Below are 19,978 nucleotides of genomic sequence, written 5' to 3'. Positions count from 1 at the left end.
CAGCATTACTGCAGCCCCTGCAGATCTTTCCGAGTGAAGTGATGGAAACTGGGGTCAGAGAGGCCCACAGCCGGGAGGCAGGAGGTGGCAGCTCACGCCCTGGGTGTGTGTACACACACACCCATGTGCACACACATGCCTGCGCGTCACGCCGAGGGGCCTGTGCTGTCCCGCCTGCCCCCTCCCCTGGCCCTGGGGGCTGCTCAGAGGCAGGCATCCTCAGCAGCTCCCACCTGGAGACTTGGGGTCCCAGGGAGGGAAGATGGCTTACTATCTACCCCAGGCCCTGGACCCCAGATGGCACGTTCAGGAGGCTCCCTGATCACCTGGGGCCTCAGGTGCTACAGAGGGCCTGGCTGGGGTCAGCAGCCCCGCTCCTAGGCCTGGCTGAGTGCCATCCTGCACCCATCTGACCAGTCCTTAGGGACAGAATTTGCCCCTCGCTCACAGTCCAGCGCAAGTTCCCAGCACTCGTGGGCCCACAGCCTGGCTCAGGCCTGAAGCAAGGAGCACGTGGCTGCTGTCCGGGGTGGGTGGGGTGATGGCACAGTGCGGGGGGGAGTGCCCCAGGGGGTACGTCCACGTCTTAACCCCCCACCTTATCTGGAGGTGGGGTCTTTGCGATGTAGTCAGGTTAAGATGAGGTCATTAAAGTGCACCCTAATCCAACAAGACCTGTCTTTGTAACAAGAGGAGACAGACAGACACACAGACAAGAGGCCGTGAAGATGGAGGCAGAGATGCAGGGACATGGCCACAAGCCAAGGACACGCACAGCCCCCAGGGGCTGGAGGAGCAGGAACGACCCTTCCCAGAGCCTCTGGATGGAGCGTGGCCCTGCGACCCCTTGATTTCAGATTTTGGCCTCCAGACAGGGAGGGAATAAATTCTGTGGTTGTAACCAACCCCCCACCCTCCTGTGGGGCTTTGGTACAGGCCCCAGGACACTCACACAGCCTGGAGGTGGGGGCAGGAGGTGGGGCGGGGCGGGTGGCCGGGTAAATGCCGCTCAGCCTTCCTGGGGGAGCAGAACTGGACACCAGATCCCATTCGTGCTCTTCCAGGCTGCCTGCTGCCTCCGGCGTCGACCTCACATGGCGGGTCCACTTGAGCCCTTGGGATCAGGGTCTCTGGGATGTGCACGGGGGTCTGAGGGCCTCCGCCAGCTGCCCCTTCCCCCCATAAACCTCTGGCAGGACTAGTCTCTTCTGGGGACCTGAACGAATCCGCTGGTCCCCGGAGGCTGGGCGTGTCCAGGGGCCAGAGAGGGCCCTCGGGTGGAGGGGCTCTAAGCCAAGGCAGGAAGTACAGGAGCTGGAGGGACTGGTGTGAGCAGAGCCCCCGGGGTGAGAGAGGTGTGGGTCAGGTGGCCTGTTGTTTCTTCTTAAAAGGAGGGGCCCCAGCTGTCTGGAGGGCTCGTTCTGTGGCTCTGGGTGACACTGTGAGGGCCCAGGTCAGGGCCAGGCAGAGGAGCTCTTGGCAAGCTGGTCAGTTGCCCAGAGAGCCCCATCAGGGCCGAAAACCTCTGCCCTGGAGGCCGGCAGCCCAGGGAAGCTGACCCTCCACCCGCACGGGCCCCACCTCCCTGAAATGGCTGGGCCGCAGAGGCCAGCCCTCCCCGCCCGGCTCCCCGGCAGGGCCGTCCTGCGTCCGGGGGCGGCCGGACCAGAGGTGAAGAGGCATCTGGAGAAGTGCGCCCGGGACGCAGTCAAGCGTTCCCATCCCCAGAGGTGTCAGCCCGGCACCAATGAAGCATGAGTAGAAACGGAATGAAAATTCTTTTCTAATGCTCTCGGCTGCTACGTTCATCCCTTCAGCCAGAAGTCTGAGTAGAGCGCTCACACTGCAGCCGGTTCCAAAACTCGGTCTCACCCTAGGATCACGGGAAGAGGGGTCCGTCCGGGGTCCTGGGCTGCCAGGTGGCCACGAAGACACTGGATCGGGGAGCAGAGCAAGACAGTCTACGATGAAGGAAGAGCAGGCCAGGCTCACACGGGCACAGCTGGGACCAGCCCGCCAGGTCACCCCCGGGGCCGGCAGAGGCGGGCGGGCCTGAAACCGACACTGGTCCGATGGGCGCTGGCCGGGCACCCCCTCCGGAAAGCTCGCTCGCAAAATCTGCCTTCTTTCCAGGCCTCGGAGGTTTCAGCAGCATGCAGAGAACCTGCGCCAACGTTCCAGGGCAGCCTCTTGGAAAATGACCATCAGGCACCAGTCGGCGAGGTCCTCTGTGAGTGTGTGAAATGGACTCCGAAGGGCCCCACGTGGCCAAGCGAGGGCAGGTCCAGCTCACCCAGAACTGAGCCTGAATCCTGAAACGTCGTCCTGCAGGGGTTCTGGGGGCCCTGCCCAGGTGACCCCACGTTTTACAAGGTGGAACCTGAGGCTGGGAAGGGCGTCGTGCACTCAAGTCACGCGTCGAGTGACCACCGAGGGGCCTCACCCAGCTCTCCTCACAGCTGGTCGCCCTGAACTTGCACTAACTTATAATGAAAGAAACAGAACCTGGGATAATTCAGTGACAGAAGCTTGACTGGGAGATTAGCTTTTTCAGCAAATATTCACTCTTTCCTCCCCAAATTCTGTGGCTGCATGAGAGTTCTCTGCCCTGTGATGCTGGCCCTGCCCAGCAAAATGTGGGTGGACAAGGTGATGGATGCATCTCAGCCCAGGCCTCGCCCTTGGGAGCTTCTGACCAAGGTGCTGAGAGGAGCGAGCCCTGGGTAACCCACTGGACCAAGAAAACGTGGGGCAGACCTGCAGTGAACCCACGGCCTGGGGCAGGTGCGGCTGAGCACAGACCAGATCAGAGTGTCCCAGCGGACTGGTGAGCGAGAAGGACATGCTCCCTGCTCTGTGCCAGTGAGACACTGTAGCTTTCGTTACAGAGCCACAGCTGACGGACATAGCCCGGGTTCCAGCCCGGCTCCCACCCAGTCTCACCGCTGGGACGGGGCACATCCACAAAGGCCAGTCTTGAGGCCTTGGGCAGCCCCTTCCCAGACCCCAGATGCTTTGGGGAGATCCTCTGACTGCATCCCAGATCCATCACAGGCTTGTGGACAGCCATCCCCATGTTCCTTCATGCTGTGATCACAGTGGCCCAGAGAGGGTGTGGGGACTGCCTGAGGGCACACAGCAGTGAGGGGCAGGGCCCTCCCAGCCCCCAGCCCCCAGCCCAATGTGCCCATCCTTTTACTAATCCCAGCCCCATGCCCTGGCGGCTCACCTTGGCCCCTGTGCCGGACCTTCTGACCAAGCCCCTGGCTCTTAAGTGAGCGTTTACTTCAGAATGGGGTGGGACTCACCGACAGGCGGCGAGGGCTGCATGGAGATCCCCTGGCGCTGTCCCCGGTCGTTCACACCTTACGACAGCAGCCTGGCTTCGCGAGGGCCCAGCAGTGACGCGCTGCATTACGCAGACGTCCTCAGTTTTCCCTAATGTCCTTTTTCTGTCCTAGACCCACCCTGGACCCCACGTGTGTCTAGGCTTTTTGGGCTTCTCTGGGCTGTGACTCGCCCGGTTCAGATGCTTTGGCAGTTTCGTCCCTGCCCCAGCCTCCCCTGTCCCCCCATCGCCCTGGCCTCTCCAGGTGAGTGTGGTGGCTCCTGCGGGTCTCCTGCCCGGCACACGTGTGTCACCCGTGAGTGCGCGGGGACCAAGGCCCGGCGAGGCAGACCGTCGGCGTCTGGACGCGCAGTGCGCTATTACCAGACAGCACCAGATACAGCCTTTTCTTCTTACACAAGAAGAAACAACCGTTCAGGGCACTGCTGGAGGTGCCGGGTGCAGTTAGGGGTCCTGAGAGGGCCCCCCTCCCTCCCTGCTATGGCCCCTCTCCTCGCCCTGCCCCTCCCTCTGGGCTTCTCATGGATGCATCCATCTCTGTGGGTCACTCCAGCACCCGACATGGGGCCTGCTTGGACATCTGCGAGGGAACGAGTGACCTCCGGTGGTTGCTGGGCCAGATGGCGCGTCCGCACCGGGGGCAGAGCGAGGTTGACTCCACACCACCGGAGGTGACCCCACGTGTTCCCTGGCTAGGCCCTGTGACTGTGTGGGGCTGGGGGCAGCGATGCCAGGCTGTCTGCTCGTCTCAGGTCCTCTGCCACCGCCCAGAGTGCAGTCAGGGGAGGAGGGGGCTCATTCTATCCAGCAGTGACTTAGCCTCTTGCCACCAGGCCATGGGTCGGTGGTGGCCCAGGTAGGATCCCTGCGGGGGCTTGGAGCTGGGTGCCAGGAGCGAGGCTAGAGGCCCGTGCTGCCCAGGGGTTAGGTAGGTCCTGAGGTGTGGACGGCCAGGGTGGGCCGGGCCGTTTCAGCTCTGCAGGTCACTCACAGCACTGAGCAGAGACCGTGACCCTGCATTCCCACCACCACAGTCGCCTCTACACCCAGCAGGGGAGATGGCCCCAGTGATGGGGCAGGACTGCCCACTAGTCTGCGGGCCCTTGGGAGAAGGGGCGGAGACAGAGGTGTGGGCTCAGCATGGGCAGTGAGCACTCCATAAACAGGGGTTAAGTTATCTAAGAAAACAGCCTCCAGCCTGTTTCGTACAGCCTGGGAGTGAGGAACGGCTTTTATGTTTTTAAAGACTTATTAAAAAAATAGTGACACAGACCATATGCAGCCTGCTAAGCCTGGCAGATTTACTATGAGCCCTTCGCAGGAAAAGTCTGTAGCCTCTGGGATAGAGGACGGACTGGGCAAATAGTTTCAAGGGAGGAGGCCTCTGCTGGTGGCCAGAGCCTGCAGATATGGTCCCCCAACTGGACACCAGCCTCCCAACCCCCACCCAGATCCTGGTCTCCAGAAGGCCCACCTCCCCGACCCAGGCCCTGGTCTCTCTGGAGGGCCCACCTCCCCCACCCAGGCCCTGGTCTCTGTACGGCCCACCTCCCCCACCCAGGCCCTGGTCTCTCTGGAGGGCCCACCTCCCCCACCCAGGCCCTGGTCTCTGGACGGCCCACCTCCCCCACCCAGGCCCTGGTCTCTCTGGATGGCCCACCTCCCCAACTCAGGCCCTGGTCTCTCTGGACGGCCCACCTCCCCCACCCAGGCCCTGGTCTCTCTGGAGGGCCCACCTCCCCCACCCAGGCCCTGGTCTCTGGACGGCCCACCTCCCCCACCCAGGCCCTGGTCTCTCTGGAGGGCCCACCTCCCCCACCCAGGCCCTGGTCTCCCTGGAGAACCCACCTCCATGGCCCAGGCCAGCAGATTCTGTCCCAGGAGCCCCTCCCCGCACGGCCACACATTCTGCTGAGCTGTGGCTGAGGAAGGCCAGTTGTGCCTCCCTCTGGGCCTCAGTTTCTTCATGTACTTGGGCTGTGGGCCAGACTCACCCCGCCCAGGGGCCTTTCCAGCTCCAAATGCCTGCATCCCAAATCCCCCAAAGCTAGAAGACCACACCTACCTACGGCTTCTGGGCCTAACACTGGCCTGGGACACCTGGCCTGATCTTAGACTCACTCCCGCCTGCGAGGTGCTCTGGCTGGAACCAGGGTGGCCCATCCTGCCGTCTGGGGGGCCTGACGGCCGTGACGCCTGTTGGGGGTGGGGGTGGTGACAGGGGTGCGGCCCCCACTTCACAGTGTGTACCGTGCTCCTTAGCTTTTAGTCCGGCACCTTTCCTCCCTCAGAATAGATTCCAAACCCGTGCTCTGGACAATGAGGCCCAACCCCCTCTCTGCTTTGGAAGCCCGCCCCCCACCGCCAGGCCGCCTGGGCTCTGCCTGAGACTGACCACACGTCCGCCGCAGACTCCTGCTCACAGGAGGGCCTCTGGGTCCAGGCTCAGACTGCTTCCCCAGAACCATCATCCTCGCTCTCACCCACCGCGGGCTTGGTGACTGTGTCCTGCAGCGCCCTGCCTGGCCTGGCGGCCCCTCACCCCTCAGGACCGGCAGTGGGGGGTCAGCGTCTCCCAGTGTGATGCTCAGCCAACACTGGGTGGGTTGGAAGAAAACGGGGTCTTCCATCTGCCCTCTGAGGCGCCTAAATGTGAAGGCGGGGTCCTTCCTAGTGCCGAGCCTGGGCCTCCTGCTGCGACAAGGATCTGAGGTCGCCCTCTTGGCCTCCTCTGTCCGAGCCTCCAGGGCAGCTCCATGAGCATCTCTGTAGCCACCAGGCTCGTGGGACCTGGGAGGCCACGTGGACCCTCTGTGACCTTGGACAAATCACTTCCAGGCCTGCGTCCTCATCTGTCACACGGACTTGGGGAGATGATGCCTGTCCTACAAGGATGGGGAGGGCCACACACCTGGTGGCCACCAGTCCTCGTACGTCAGAGACGTGTGAGGGTGACAACCTGGGAACCTCAGTGACCGTCGACCGGAGAATTTGGCAAAAAGAGCAGCAGAGCCACCCACGGGACAAAGAGGAGCCACGTGGGGGACTCCCCAAGGCACAGCGCTGCTCAGACAGCCGCCCAGGGACAAGCCGACAAGCACGTGGGATGGCTACTGCCCACGGACACACAGGGTCGGGGTGGAAGGCCCGGGCGGGGGCCCAGTGATGGAGACGCCGGGCTGTTTCCTGAGCTGGGGTGGCAGGTGGTCGGTCGCTCTCGTTCTTGGCACTTTGCACTGTTGCCAAAAGAATGCAGGAAAATTAAGAGCCGAGGGAAGGGAAAGCGGCAGGTGAACACCTCCAACGCCCCCGGGGGCATCGGCACAGGGGGCGGCTAGGAGCTCAAGGGAGCATTCTCCATGCCCGCGGGAGCAGGTGGCTGAGCGGGGCGCACCATCTCCTGTAAACTGAGCCTGCTTCAGACAAACCTACCCTGTCTGTGGGGCCTGTTCACAGCCCCCGCCCCAGGGGAGAACCCAGCAAGGCGGCTCTGCTCACATGCTGGGCTGTCAGCCCCTGCCACCGCCTCTGCCTCTGTTTTCACATGGTCTTCTCTTCTGTGTGTGTCTGTGTCACCCCCGCCACCCCCACACGGCACCAATACGACCTCATCTTAACTAATCCTGTCTGCAAAGACCCTGTTTCCAAAGACTGTGCTTGCGGACTCCAGTGGGGTGGGTTTGGGGTCGCTGTTTACAGGGCACGGAGGCCATGCCTGCCCGAGCTCTGACGTGTCTCCTTGTCTGGGCCTCGGCGGGTCTTCCAGGGTAACAGCCATAAGACAGAAGATGGCCTGGCATCTACGGGGGCAGAGCAGTGTCCCGGAGGCCCTGCCACAGCATGTCCCGGAGACGGCCCTTCCCTACCGCCTGGCCAGCTTGTCCCCAGAGACACCGGCAAATCAGTGGCACTCAGATTGTCAGGCCTCAGCTCCTACCAGGACAGATGTTACCAATAAATCCGAGCACTTTCCCACGGGCGGCAGCCACCACTACCTGGGAGGCCTCCTTCCAGGAGCCAGAGGGTCGCCCAGGTGATCAGAGCATCAGAGCTACTCGGAGCTCGGGCTACTCAGAGCCGGAGAGGGGCAGCCAGGCAGTTTGCTCGTGGCCTGGAGCGCCCTGTGGTTCAGCGAGGGCTCACAGCCACTGGTCACGTCACATCATTTTTCTGAAATGTCCCCCAAAGCACAGGCAACCAAAGTAAAACAGATGGACTGGATTTGCCAAAACTGAAAATGTTGGTGCTGCACAGGACGCCACCAACAAAGTGGAAGACGCCGCACAGAATGGGAGGAAACACTTGCAGGTCACGCCTGTGTAGAACATCACTGGGGCACTTACAACTCAGCAACCAAAAGGGCCGAGGATCTGGACAGACGTTTCTCCAGCGAAGATGCCCGAAAGGCTGAGGAGCACAGGAAGAGATGCGCGACATCACTGGCCGCCAGGGAAATAGACCCGGGGAGCGGCTGCCTCACACCCCCCGGGCGGCTGGGATCGGAAGGACAGACAATGGCCGGCGCTGGCAAGGACGCGGAGATGGCAGAGCGCTCCCCCCTCAGCTGCGGGGGCCCAGGGGGGCAGCCGCCCTGGAAGACAGTCTGGCAGATCTCGGAAATGTTAACAGACCGGGGGACGTCAGGACACGGCAAGTCCGCCCCCCAGGATACGCCCAAGAGAGATGAAGACGCAGGTCCACAGAACTCGGGCCCAGGTGCTCGTACGTGACCGGTGGGTAAATAAAATGTATTCTCCCCACACAGTGGAATTATTGAACCATAAAAAGCAATGAAGGACTACGCATCCTGCAATGTCTACAGACCTTGATGACACCGTGCTGCATGAAATGACCCGGACGAGAGTAGAGGAATCCACGGACAGGAGAGTCCATGGACTCGGGAAGTTGGCACGGCTGCCGGAGGGTGGCGGAGCCACACAGTGACATTGGGTTCGGGGTTTGTCCTGAGGATGATGAAAGTGTTGTGGAATTAATGGTAGTGATGGTGGGACAACTTGGTCAATGTACTAAAAGCTGCCAAACTGTACCCTTTAAAAGGAAGAACTTAAGGCATGCGAATCAGTCTCAGGTTCTAAAGTTCCACCTGTCCATCTGTCCATCCTTCCATCCTTCCACTCACTGCCGCCCACTCTGGAAAGCTGTTAGGCTGGTTCTGACTGAGGTGAGACAAGTGTGCTGGATCTGGCCCCCACGGAGCCTCTGGTCCGGGGCCTTTAGGGTCAGGCTCTCAGTCACATCCCCCCACCAACCCCGTCACTCCTGATGAACTGAGAACTCCTGTCCTCAACCAGGCGAAACCAGAGACGGTGGCTCTGAGACCCCTGGGCGACCCGGACCTCCTCCCCACAAGTGGGCCTGAGGGCTGTGGGCTGAGCGGGAGGCGCAGTGCCCGTTAGAGCCCGAGGGCTCTCAGCCTGGGGGCCGGGGTGCTGGCTCTCATCCTGCCTGGTCTGCCCAGTGACCTGGGCTGGAGGATGTGCCCGACCCTCCGTGTACCTTACTGTTGCCCGGGAGTTCACGTCCACTGGAGCCGCGATATGTCCTTATGTGCAAACAGGGTCTTTGCAGATGTGATCAAGTTAGGATGAGGCCGCACTGGAATGGGGTGGCCCTGAGTCAGCAGGACTGGGGTCCTTATAAGAATAGGAGACACAGAGGAGAGGCCGGCCGTGGGAAGAAGGAGCGGAGACTGGCCACGAGCCAAGCCACTCCAAGGCCTGCACCTGACCTCAGACTCCCAGCCTCCAGACTGCGAGAGGATGAAGCGTGTGAAACACTCACCCTGGAGACGCACGGGGAGGGCTGCGAGGGGCCCCTGCTCTCGGCCGCCCCACCTGGCGGAGGGAGACGTGAGCGGCGTGCACCTGGTGGAGGAGGCGAAGCCGGGTATAAGGCCGGGCAGGTGGCACGTGAGTGAGCTCGGGGCTGGGCTCCACTTCCCAGGACGGGGCAGGGCCCCACCCCCGGCCGGTCTGCTGAAGCCCTTCACTGCACCGCATCCTCTGTGTGAGGCGCTGGGCCTGACGCTCACCAGCGGGCGACCGCCCCATCCTGGCTCCAAAACCCAGACTCCTCATTGCTGCATTTGGATCAGAGACCTGCTGGCTGGCTGAGGAGGGGGCTCATCAGGAGGAGGAAGCAGGACCAGGAAACCCACGGCGTCCTCCCGTGCGGGGTCTCAGAGGGGAAGAGGCACCCTGACACAGGGGACAGCGAGGGGCACAGGTAAAGGGGGGGTTTAAACAAGCAGAGAGGTGGCTGATAGGACACAGACTTGCCGTCAAGTCAGAGTTCATGTTGGAGAAACACCCAAAGGACGCAGACCCCTCCCACCTGGCGATGTGTCTACGCGAGGCTTTCAGGCTGCGATGGAGGGCTGTTAAGAGTTGGCCTCCATGTGCTGTGGGCTCTGGTTTGGTTGTCCCCTGACAGATTCAGCTGGTTTCCCTGGTCCTGGGACTTCTCTGTGGTTAGTGCGTGGAGGAGAGTTCCTGGGAGCCGCACTCACCAGCTGAGTGAGCTGACCAGCCTCGGGGTGGCCTGGGGCCACAATAAAGGACAATAAGGGACACGCACTCCGCTGCTTCAAACAACAGACACCTACCCTCTCACAGCTCCGCAGATGGGAAATCCGAATCCAGGGTCACAGGGCCGCGCTCCCTCCGGAGGCTCCAGGGGAGGGTCCTTCCTGCCCCTCCAGCTCCTGGGGGCTCCCGGCGTCCGTTGGTTTGTGGCCGCCTCCCTCCAACCTCTGCCTCCACCCTCATGCAGCCTCTCCCCTGTGTCTGTGTCTCAGATCTCCCCTGCCTTTCTCAGAAGGACTGGATTGTCTTTGGATTTAGGGCCCCTGTCATCCAGGACTGTCTTGTCGCATATCCTTAATCACATCTGCAAAGACCCTGGTTCCACGTAAGGTCACATTCTGAGGTTCCAGGTGGACCTACATTCAAGGGCCACAGCTCAACCCTCCTGGACGGTTGGGCCCTTGTGGCCCTGCATGCCCTGGACTCTCACACCACGTTGCTGGTGGCTTCCTGAGAAGTGACACCAGCAGTCACTCCCTGTGGCTGTTTTATTTTCCCTGAAGTCCCCAGAACTGCTGTCAGGCCCAGCACCGAGGGGTCCAGGGGAGACGTGCGGAACCGAGCCGGGAGCAGGTCTTGCCCGAGGGCTGCTGTCAGACTCCACCAGCCCAGTGTGGCTGCTGACACACAGCCCACGTCCCGCCTCTCCCGGGCTGTGTGGCTGTGACCTTCAGAGCTTCCTCCTTCTAGGGCATCCCCAGAGATGCTGGCGGAGGTCGAGCTGCAGTGCGAACAAACCACTTGGAACCATGTCCACAGACCCATGAGCGTTCAGATGCTTGGACGCAGCAGCCCCACTTGCAGAAGTGAAAACTGAGGCAAGAAGCCAAGTGCATGCAACTGAGGCACAGAGGTGTCCCCTGTGGTATGCTTTACAGGAGAAAACTCCGAAACAATGAAAAGTCCAAGGTCTGGGCAACATGGAGGGAAGTGACAGAACAGGGCCTGAGGCGACACGCTAGGCAGCAACGAAGTCAAGGTCGCAAGGACATCATGACCCGGCCGGAGGGACGGGATGGGACGGCACGAAACGCATGTGCAGCAAGGTCACGGCCGTGCGGCGTGTGTAATCGGCTGTCATCGCGCTGACGGAAGCGTAGTCCAGCGTCTGAAAAGTACCTGCCCCACGTTTTCAGTCTCTTAGGAAAAGGGGGCAACGCTTGTCACAGGAGCAAAACTTCTTAAACGTCCTTCCTGCCGCCCCTTCCCTGAAGCAGCTCCAACGTCACCCGACCCCCCGGCACCACGCTGCTGGCGTGCCCAGCGCGGGCCGGGCCTCTGGGCCCTGTTCGCTGTTACCGTCCTCAGACCTTGGGAACAGACCACGCCTCCCTGAGCCGTGCCTGCTGAGGGGACAGAAGCCCCTCCTCCTCGGGAGGCGGACAAAGCAGGCGTCTTGCTCCAGCGCTCCCTCTCCCGATCTCATCTCCGTCAGACGGAAGGGCTGACTTTCAACTGTCGCTGTGGGTCACCCCTGGACGCCTCTCCCGTGCCCAGCCGATCTGGAGCCCTCGGTCAGCGGGCTGGGCCCGCGGGGCCCCAGGCCCTCGTTTCTGTCCAGGGGACCGGGGGACCAGATGTGGCTGGGGGTGTGATGTGAGCCTGACTGCGCCCTTCCTCTGAGGCTCACGACCAAGTCACCAACGGGCAGCAGCACAGGATGACAGCAGCTCACGGGCTGGAGCGTCCCTGGCTGGGTGCACAGCACGGTGGCTCTGAGCAGGCGAGGAGGCTGCAGGCTTTGAGGCTGGGCCCCTGGATCTCAGCTATCTGGGCTGAAGGGGCGGCCTGGGGCCTTCGTCTCCCCATCTGCAGAACAGGCAGTCATAGCCACTCAGAGGCTGTGTGTGTGCAACTCATCCACAGGAAGACCCTTTGCAAACTGTGAAGTGATGCTTCCGGGTGCTTGGTACCAGAGGGGGTCCCGCCATGTTCCCAGGCATCCCTCCCTCCAGCCGGCCCTCCTCAGCACGCATGTTACAGGTCCAGCCTTGCTTCACTCACTCCGGCAGTCCCTTCCCGCTGCCCAAGGCGCTCCGGTACGTTAGGGGTTAGTTCTTCTAAATGGCGCCCAGTCCACAACTTGGATTCAGGGCTGTGCCAGCCCCGCCATGCTCGTGAGGATCCCTGGCTCGGAAGCTGTGCCCTGGTGTGGCAGTGCTCGTGCTGCTGTGAGAGCTCCCTGGGGGGATGGGTGCCGAGTGTGCACTGACCATTGTGTCGAGGGTTCCCACGGGTGCTTCCAGGCTGCGGGTGCTCCCGCCAGCTCCCCACGCTGACGGCATCATCTCCTTCTGTAAGCCACGGCATTTTTGGACGCCGCACCGAAACCTGACCCACTTAATGCCTAATGGGACGGCGCACTTGGAATGCTGCTTCCTATGAGTCATTTTCCATCCTCCGTCTGTCAAAAAATGCAAGTTTGTTTATTTCGCAAAGATTCTCTCAGTGGTTTTACTGATGACAACTGAACACAGAAGAAGAGGTGGCAAGAGCACTCCATCCCACTGCGCCTGTTCTCAAGACAGAGAAGCATCTGCTGAAGGAGACTCTGGAGCCCTAAAGGCCCAGACCAAGGGGCTGGGGTGAGACCAAGAGGGGACTGTCCCTAAAGCCTGCATTCGAGGTTTCAGGACACATGAGTGTCTTCACAGAGGGGAATATGAATGTTGCTGCTGATAATGGTGGTGATGATAATGAAAGTGATGATGGTGGTGAAGATAATGTTAATGACGACTCTGGTGGTGATGATAGTGATGGTGGTGGTGGTGATGGTGGTGGTGGTGGTTGTAATGGTGATGGTGGTGGTGGTGACGGTTGTGGTGGTGACGGTTGTGGTGGTGACGGTGATGGTGGTGGTGATGATGGTGGTGGTGGTGGTGGTGACGGTGGTGATGGTGATGGTGGTGATAGTGATGGTTGTGGTGGTGGTGATGGTTGTGGTGGTGGTGGTGGTGATGATGGTGGTGCTGGTGCTGGTGGTGGTGGTGGTGATGGTGGTGATGGTGGTGGTGGTGGTGGTGGTGTTGACGGTGGTGATGGTGATGGTTGTGGTGGTGGTGGTGATGGTTGTGGTGGTGACGGTGATGGTGGTGATGGTGGTGGTAGTGATGGTGGTGGTGATGATAGTGATGGTTGTGGTGGTGATGATGGTTGTGGTGGTGACAGTGGTGGTGGTGATGGGAACCAGTGGTAATGTGCGGTGCTAACACAAGGGTGGTGGAATAGGCCTCTGGCTCTGGGTGGTCGCCTGCCTGGCCCAGCTTTTTGGAAGGCTTGGCGGTAGGCATGGAAATTTTACAGTCCCACATCCAGGGACTGATACTACAGAAATTCTGGCAAGAGCGTCCACACTTGTAGGACAGAGGAGGCTCTCAGTGGACAGCCATTGACAGCAGGAAACGATGATGACCTGAACGTCCATCACCAGGCTGGTCCAGCACATCCTGCTGTGGGAATGTCCCCTGTGTCATAACTAAAGACGCCACATACCACAGAGGTGGGGGAAGTTCTGGGAGTCCACTCACCAGTGTTCCCAGTGCCTCTCTCTGCAGAAGGGGAGGGCAGGGTCTTGTCTGGGCAGGAACTAAGTCTCACCTGTGTCTACGCGCCACAGGGGATCTGGCGGGCAGGCAGGGTGAGAAGTGTGGGGCCTAAGTGGACAGCTGGGCAGATAAGAGCACATTCAGGGTTTGTGGCCTGGGGCCTTGGTCAAATTGCTGCCCCAGCCTCAGCTTACCCCTCCCTCTGAGACGGGGTGTGAAAAGCCCCTACCGCCTGGGTTGCCATGGGGCATGGGATCGCTGTCCCTGAGCTTCTCCTTGGTTTTGTCAGCTCCTCTTATTGAGGGGGTGAGGGAAGAAATTAAGGCTCAAAAATGTGGAGAGTGGCCGAGAACGCAGGCACAGACCCAAGGACTCTCCGCTGGCCTCCCCGAAGCCCCCAGCAAGATCCCCAAGCAGCAACGGCAGCCCCGCCCCCACCCCATCACCCAGTGGAGCGTCAGAGCTCAGGGAGACCCAGAGACCCGGTGGTCTGGAGGCTGGGGCTCTGCGCCCTGGGGACAGGCAAGTGGGGCTTAATGACAGTCTCAAAGGACACAATGGCAGGAGGCCAGCCAGTGCTGCAGGAGGGAGCCGGAGGCCTTGCTGGTGAGTCACAGAGGCGCCTGGAAATCGGGGTGTAGAGTGACCACTCATCGGGTTTAACCAAGAAGAGGAAGGTCCAGGACGTGGGACTTCCAGCGTTTAAGGCGGGAGTGCTGGTGTCCCTGCCCAGGTCTGTGTTACTCTGGGGCATCTCAGCCCCCGAAGCTGTCTGTCGGCTGAAGGGACGCGATCAGACCAGACGGCTCACTCCAGCCCCATGGTGGGCCTGGTCACCTGGGGTCCTGGGAGAGGAGGACCCACAGCCTCCACACACTCACTGGGGTGTGAGGAGCCCCTGGTCTACCCTCCAGGAGGTGACTTCAGAGCAAATCGTGGGGAGGGGGCAGTGACCCTGATAAATAAGCTCTGGTCCTTGAGGGATGGACAAAGAGCCCCAAACCAGGCAGGTCAGGGGCCATGGGGTAGATGGGGTGGGGGGAGGAAGATGCCAATCCTGGGGTCAGGGGGCAGAGCTGGGCAGTGTGACCCCCGATGCAGAACCAGGAGTGCCCACACTGTGGATAGGTGGCAGCTGAGACACCTCCTGGCTCCCAAGTCATTGTGCATACCCTTCCTGGCAGGTGCCCAGAGCAGAAGTGCTCACTGGGTCATGTGGTTTTGCTGGAGACACCTGGTGGCCTCCCCGGACACCATCTCCTCCGTAACCCTGCGCCCAGGCTCCTGGGCCCCACGGTGGGGAGAGCTGCTGGGTCTCAGAGGGTCCGGTGACCCCTGCCCCACTGACAGCCGAGGCTGACCCCCACCTGGCTGCCAGCCCAGGGTCGGGGCTGACGTGCAGCTCCCATCCCCGCCCAGCAGCTGTGACTGGGCTACTTCTGGGACAGCCCAGAGATCTCAGAGGTACCGAGAGGCCCACTGACCCCTCAGGTGCCGGCCGCCGCAGGGGCCCAGAAATGGGGTCCGTCCGTCGACACCCGCCCGTCTCCCGGGTCATGGAATTTCCTTGTCAGTGGATAGCCAGAGCAGCCTTGGCTCCTTTAAAAAGAAAATGACCACCGTTGTGGGATGTGGTCCCAAACCAGGATTCCTCTCGGAGATGTCATCACTTTGCAGAGACGGATTTGGGTTTCCCTCCAGCTCACACACACGGGCAGAGCAGGCTGTCCACAGCTGTGGACAGAGTCCATGCAGACGGCTGCCCAGGGTGGCTGTCCTGGGCGAGGGCAAGGCAGGCTGGAACCCACCCCCAGCCCACACCCACCCAGCCGGCCAACTGCTCTGGGGAAACCTCTGCTGGATGGCGCCTGTGGGGAGAGGGGCCTGGGCTGGGGCTGGGAGCCCTGCTGGTCAGCGTCCGAAGTGCTGGGCCTAGTACAGGAGCTGAACGAACGCCGCCTGAAGGGAAGAAAGAGCAAAGGCAGGGAAAAGAACCAAACAGTGGTCCGGGAGGAATGGGCACCTGGAGGCAAACCCACGCCCCACAGTGTCCGGGGCTGAGTCCCCTCTGCAGCCACCACGGAGCCTTGCCTGTGACAGGCACTTGCGTCTCCTTCCCTCGCCCCTGCTTCGGGGTGCCGGGCCCTGGTTACGGGGGTTACGTCCAAACCCTTTGTGTGGCTCTGACCCTTCAGAGACATGGCCGCAAGGACTTGGGCCCAGCTGGCGTCCCGGGGCTTCGAGGGAGGCACAGGGGCAGGGCAGCCTTGGGTCCTCGCCCCCGGGCCCCGGAGCTGCATTGGACCCCGTGACGGCGCCCCACACCCCACACCAGCCTGTACCCAGAAAAGGCAAAGGCTGATCTGGGTTGGAAATTCCTAAATTCCTTGAATTCCCTCCTTCCAGCAGAATTCTTAGTTCCTTCGTCAAACAGGGTTGAAAGGAGGACGCAACCTCGTCATCACCTGGCCTGGTAGCCTCCGCACGCCTGCCTCAGCTCACCTCCACGCGTGTGTGTGTGTGCGCGTGTGCGTGTGTGCGTGTGTGTGCATGTGTGCGTGTGGGGAGGGCAGGGGGCAGTGCCTGTCAGTCCCCATCCAGACAGAAACCAGAGCTCGGGGCAGAGCCCTCTGCTAGGATTTCTACACTTTATTTTGTAATGTTAAGACCCTCAAAGGAACACTTAATGCGAAAAAGAGTCAAACATACAGGAAAGGACGTTTCCCTCCTGCCGGCAGGACCTCGGCCACAGTGCGGGGCTTGCTATCAACAGTGTTATTATTTTAGTTTGTATAATTTTCAAAACCTCGAACGCACGCTAATTACAAAAGGATTCCCTGCTCACGAGAACGGCTCAGGAAGGAGAGGGGCTGGCCTGGGCTCTCATGGCCAAGGTGAGACTGTGACTCGTGGCCCCCCGCCCTCCGCCTGCTGGCGCCCGGGGGTCCCCGGGCCAGGGCTCTCAGGGAAAGCAGTCCCCGGCCTGCAAGCTGTGAGCAGTCACATGGCTTTATCTTTTTAATTTTGGGAGTCTGTTGTTCATTGAGATATAATTCACATGCCATCAAATTCTCCCTTTCAAAGTGCACAATTTGGTGGTTTTCCATCCACGCACAATGTTGTGCAATCATCACCACTGTCGGATTCCAGAACTTCTTCATCATCCAGAAAGAAACCCTGTTCCCACGAGCAGTCACACTCCTCCCCTCCCCAAGGCCCTGGCACCCGCTGTCTGCTCTCTGTCTCTGTGGATTTGCCTGTTCTGGACATTTCACATCCACGGAGTCACAAAGCGTGTGCCTTTTGGCTCTGGCTTCTGTCACTTGGCCAGATGTTTCTGAGGCTCATCCACGCTGAGCATGCTCATTCCTCTTTATGGCTGTGTAATGTTCCGCTGGGCGGGCGGATGGGCTGCACCTCGTCCTCGGTGGGTAGACATCTGGGTTGTTTCCACTTTTCGGCTAGTGATGTGCTTTGAAAGCATCCTGGGTGAGCTGCACCCCTTTGGCCTCGGGTGTGCACCCCCTTGGGGACCCCATGAAATTTTAAGCCCAAACGTTGTCCAAGAACTTTTTCTTGACTCCCTCTAAGACAGATGAGAGACCAGTATTTTCAACAGGAACTGATTCCAGCCAGTGGGACCAACCTCCTGACTTGTCCAGGACCAAGGGGTACCCAGGGCATGGGTTCATCTGGGGACCCTAGCCTGAAACATGTGACCTGGAGTTGCTGGGACCCCCTGATGAACTTGCCCCTCAGAGCACCCCTGCTTGCTCCTCCAACCTGGCCCATTCAGCCCGGGGCTCAGTCCCTGCCCCACCCCCCCACCGGCCCCACAGGCCCTGCTCCAGCTCTGCCAGGATCCTCAAGGACGCTTCCCTCCGGGTCGTGATGAGCAATCAGTGGAAGGAATTAAATGACATCACGCTGTCCTCCCTTCTTATCTGCCAGCTGTTTCCATGTCTGGACTTCTCTCTCTGGAGGCGTTTCTATGAGTTCTCAACAGATGAGGAAGCAGAGCCCACAGGAAAGCCTTGCTTCTGGAGCCCCCACACCGGCCTGTCCAGTGCCTCCCAGGGAACAGACAGCGGTGACTGCCATGCCCCAGCTCAGGAATCTTCAGTGGCTCCCACCACTGACAGTAACAGTTAGCACGTGGACCCCTGGACTCTAGCACCAGGGTCTCTGGCCAGCAGGTCAAGGGCAGGGCCCAGCACTCGAGTTTGAACAACAGCCTCAGGGTATCTGGAGTTGGGTGGTCCTCGAGCTTCCTTTGAATACTTCAGATGCAGGCGAAGGTCGGAACGCTGTGGCGTGGCAGCGGAGGCCTGGAAAGTCGCCCCACCCCCTTCCAATCCCTCTGCCCCTGCTCCCTCTCTGCCCCTGCTGCGGCCAGACTGCACCACGTCTGCCTGTCACTGTGTCTACGGAACCTGACTCTGCTGCACGTTCGGGCCAAAATGCATGTGTGCTCGCTCTTGCTGGAAGCAGAACCTGCCCTGGACTGATCTCCACTGTTACCACACGATTCCCGCCTCCCCTGCACCCAGCTCCTCCATTGCTCCAGCTCCCAAAACTTACATCCGCCACGCAGTGGTCGCCATGAGGTGATCCCAGGGTCCCTGGTGGAGTGCGGGGGGACTGCTGCCCACGCTCTCTTTCTGAACTGCCTCCCAGTTTCCCAGGCAGCCCGGCGTGGCGTGTGCCTAGTTCTGCGTAGTGTGTAGAAGTGAGGCGTGTGACAGCAGAGGGTGCCCTCCCTGCTTGCACCCCAGCTTTGGGGGAATGGAGAAGTGATGTGATGGCTGGAGCTGAGGCAGTTACCTCAGGATGCGAGGTAAAGCCTGCGTTGAAGACATAATAGCACAGGGTCCCGGACCTCTTGCCTCCGCGTATCAGCCTCTGGCTGCACCGGCCTCCTTAGCAGAGCGACCCCCTGCTGCTCGTGCTGGAATGCCGAAAGTTCTATTTCAGCAGCAGAATCTTTGTTAACTGGTGGGGCCAGGCCCTGGACTAGGGGCTCCAAGGACAGTTTTTTAGGGGCTGTGAAGAAGGCACTGTCACCAACCCCATTTCACAGGCAAGGAAGTGGACTCTGAGCAGTCACAGGGCTTAGCCAAGGTCAAACGGTCAATGGCAGGATAAGAATGTCAAACTTTTAAAACACGCTGCATGATCTTTAAAATCAGGACGTGGTGCGCACACAGAACGTGGCACACCCACAGTGACGACTGCTCCAGCACCTGGGACCCCGTCCCTTCAGGCCAAGGCTGCGGGGCGTCACTGCCTGCAGTGCCTCCTGGTGGCCGACGGCAGGGCCGCACCGCCTCCTGGACCCTGGGGAAGGGCACCCTCTGCCGATTGGAACTAAACTGAAAATAAAGATGTTTTCAGAGACAGCCCTGCATCTCCTCTGTGGCCCCACAGGCACCTCCGCATGGGCACTAACCGACCCACGTGGCCTGGCGAGACGACCTGGGTCTGAGCCCCAGGGATCCTGATTCCTAGAGGTGAGGCCTGGGCGCCCCTGGCCTGCCTCCCCATCTTGGAACCTGAGGATCGAGGTCAGCGTGACACGGCGAGTGGGAGCGGGAGGGGGTGGAGCTGCGCTCCCCTGTGGTCAGGGCAGGTCCTAGGCCTACACTGGTCAGCGCTGTTGCCATCAGCCACGGGCGACTGCTTGGAATGTGGCTGGTGCCACCAAGGCCCTAAAGCTCCCACTTTTATCACGTTTTAGTGAATTTAAGTTTAAAGAGCCGCATGTGGCCGGCGGTGATGGCACTGGACGGCTGGGGGTGGGGCAGGGAGGCCACGTACAGAGATGGAAAGGAGAATGTTCTTATTTATCAACAGAAAGTCGCTGTTTACCGGCCTGACCAGGGCCCAGGGTGCTGGACAGACCACGAGGGCACAGAGGTCGTGGCTGGGGAGCCGGGCAGTGCACGTCCACTTGGCCAGCGCTGCCTGGGCCTGGGAGGGGCTGTTCTCGGTGGCGGCTGGAGCGGAGCTGATGGGGGTGGGAGGCTGTGGCTCGACACCTTCTGCTAGTGTTTAGATGGTGACAAGTGACTTAACGGGAACAGGAGCTGACACGTGGGCGCAGTAGCCTGTGTCCCAGGTGGTCACTGGGGGCTGGCACCAGCTGGCAGTGGGAGCTCAGGCCCTGCTGGGCAGAGAGGCTGCTTCGGGTGTGTAGCAGGAGCTGCAGGGGCAGGTCCCAGCTGGAGGTGCTTCGTGTCCCCTGCCCTCCACCCAGCCCTGCACCCCACTGCCCCCAGGTGGTCCCCGGGTGGGGACAAGCCCTGAAAACATCCCTGCTTAACAAGAGGCTCAGGGAGGAAACGTGGGGCCACCACAGCGTCAGACTGAGCTCTGCCAAGGGTGGGATAGGGCAGAGGATGCCAAGGCTGCCCCCAGCTGCCAGGGCAGGTGGCCGTGCTTGGAGAGCCGGGGCAGTCAGCGGGTCAGCCGTGCATCTG

The 19,978-nt window shown here is 60.9% G+C and overlaps 1 protein-coding gene across 4 annotated transcripts in view; it reads right to left on the bottom strand.

Annotated features, from left to right (window-relative positions):
* ZNF469 (zinc finger protein 469) overlaps positions 1-19,978 on the bottom strand; it is a 233,320-nt gene that overhangs the window by 73,764 nt on the left and 139,578 nt on the right. The window contains exon 1 of one of the 4 annotated variants that reach the window (XM_031689224.2): positions 9,975-10,354. The exons of the other annotated variants lie outside the window; for them this stretch is intronic. The gene's annotated coding sequence lies outside the window, so the exon portion shown is untranslated. Of the gene's footprint in view, positions 1-9,974; positions 10,355-19,978 lie in introns of those variants that run through there. 4 annotated transcript variants of the gene reach the window in all.

This window comes from Vicugna pacos, chromosome 21 (assembly GCF_048564905.1).
Source record: "Vicugna pacos chromosome 21, VicPac4, whole genome shotgun sequence".
NCBI lineage: Eukaryota > Metazoa > Chordata > Mammalia > Artiodactyla > Camelidae > Vicugna > Vicugna pacos.
This window is presented reverse-complemented; position numbering and strand designations above follow the sequence as displayed.